We start from the raw sequence: 2,155 nt of genomic DNA, 5'->3' as shown, positions 1-2,155 counted from the left end.
CTACACACAGCAATGGTGAATGTCATCAGCAAATTTAGAAACTATTGTATTTTCTAATGTCTTCAGAGATTTGATTGGTTTTCTCTCTTTCTTTCTTTTTTTTTTTTTTTTTTTTTTTAGTTTTTATTTATTTTTGAGACAGAGAGAGACAGAGCATGAGCAGGGGAGGGGCAGAGAGATAGGGAGACACAGAATCTGAAACAGGCTCCAGGCTCCGAGCTGTCAGCACAGAGCCCGATGTGGGGCTCGAACCCACAGACCGTGAGATCATGACCTGAGCCGAAGTCAGAAGCTTCACCGACTAAGCCACCCAGGTGCCCCTCTTTTTCTTTTTTTAATTCTCTTTTTTTAGATTTACATCCAAATTAGTGAGCATATAGTTTTTCTTTAGAGCTTATTACAAAAGTTAAGAACCTTCAATATCTGGTCTTTTTTTTTTTTTTTAATTTATTTATTATTGAGAGACAGAGAGAGACAGACCATGAACAGGGGAGGGGCCGAGAGATGGGGAGACACAGAATGTGAAGCAGGCTCCAGGCTCTGAGCTGTCAGCACAGAGCCCAACGTGGGGCTCAAACCCACAAACCACGAGATCATGACCTGAGCCGAAGGCGGACGCTCAACCAACTGAGCCACCCAGGTGCCCCTGGTCTTTTTTTTCTTTTTTTTTAATTCCATATAATTCTTTATGTTAGTGGTTTACATCAATTTTTGCTTGTTTTCTCTGTGTAAGATGCGGACAGCTGTTGGAGGTTCTTTGTACGATAACACTTCTCATGCTTAGTAATTATCTCTGGGTGAGGCAGCATGGTGTGGTTCTTTCAATGATTCAGCATATACTCATGGGGTGTCTGTTCTAGATTTTGGGGGGTAGACCAGTGAAAATAAAGGACAGAAACCCCTGCCCTTGTGGAGTTTACATTTCTAAAGGGAGGAAACGGACAATAAACAAGATATATAGGTAAAATATACAGCATGTTAGGCAATGGTGTGGGCTGAAGGAAATCTAAATGAACAAAGAGAGTTAGGAAGTACTGGGAGAGTGCATGATTTGCAGTTTAGATAAGGATGCCCCCAAGGATAAGGTAACGTCTGCATCACCAAGGAAATCAGCAAATGCAAAGGCCCTGAGGCAGCAACGTGACTGGCTTAGGCGATCGGAGTTAAGTGGGCAAAGGAAAGAGCAGTAACCCATGAGGCCAGAGAGAAATTGAGAAATGGTGGAGGCCTACGGGCTAGAGGTACTCGTGGGGAAGGGCCTCCTGAACCACTATAAAGACCTTCGCTTTTCCTGGAAGGGGTTCGTGCCAAAGAATGGCGCGATCTGACTCGTATTTTAACAGGGATGCCTTGGCTGCTGTGTCACCCTAGCGGGGCAAGCGTGGAAGCAGGAAAACCAGTTTGGAAGCTGTGGCAATTCCCAGGAGCCTGGTGGAGACCCCCCCGGGGAGTGCTTTCAGATAAACAGGGATGGAGCCCTGGGGTTCTCCCGGGTGTAGCCTCAGGGAGGTGCAGAGACCCCGACAAGGCCCAGCCGGGAGAGGAACCACTAAGGAAGTGGGAGGACGACCCTTGAGCACGGACTCTGGAAGCCAAATTTCCAGAAGAGGGAGTGAACACCTGTATCGAATGCGGCCGATAGTTGGTGCAAGATGAAGACAACGTGGACCCCTGGCTGTCGTCACAGAGACATCACTCTCTGTGGCGGAACCAGAAGGGACATCGCAAGCAGAGAGCCCCACAGTTCCAGCCAGATTTCGCCACACGAAGCCTGGATACCTTTAAGCTGTTTACTTATCCCTCGGTGTCCTCACTGGGAAGGAGGTGTAACACTTCCTGCCTCAGAGTGGCGAGAACCTAAGAAGATAATGTAAAGAAAGCTCCTATCCAGTGCTCTGGCTGCCATACAAAATGCCGCAGACGAGGGGGTGGAACAGAGCGTGGAGAAGAAAACATACCACAGACTGTGTGGCTTAAATCGCCTCCTAATTCTGGAGGCTGCAAGTTCAAGATCAAGGTGCGGTCATGGCTGATCTCTAGTGAGAACTCTTTTCCCGGCTGCCTTCATGCTATATCCTCAAATGGGCCTTCCCCTGCGTTCCTGCAAAGAGAGATCTCTGGTGTCTCTTCCCCTTCTTTTCTTCTTCTTCTTCTT

This window comes from Prionailurus bengalensis, chromosome B2 (assembly GCF_016509475.1).
Source record: "Prionailurus bengalensis isolate Pbe53 chromosome B2, Fcat_Pben_1.1_paternal_pri, whole genome shotgun sequence".
NCBI classification, from domain to species: domain Eukaryota; kingdom Metazoa; phylum Chordata; class Mammalia; order Carnivora; family Felidae; genus Prionailurus; species Prionailurus bengalensis.
Note: the sequence above shows the minus strand (reverse complement) of the source record.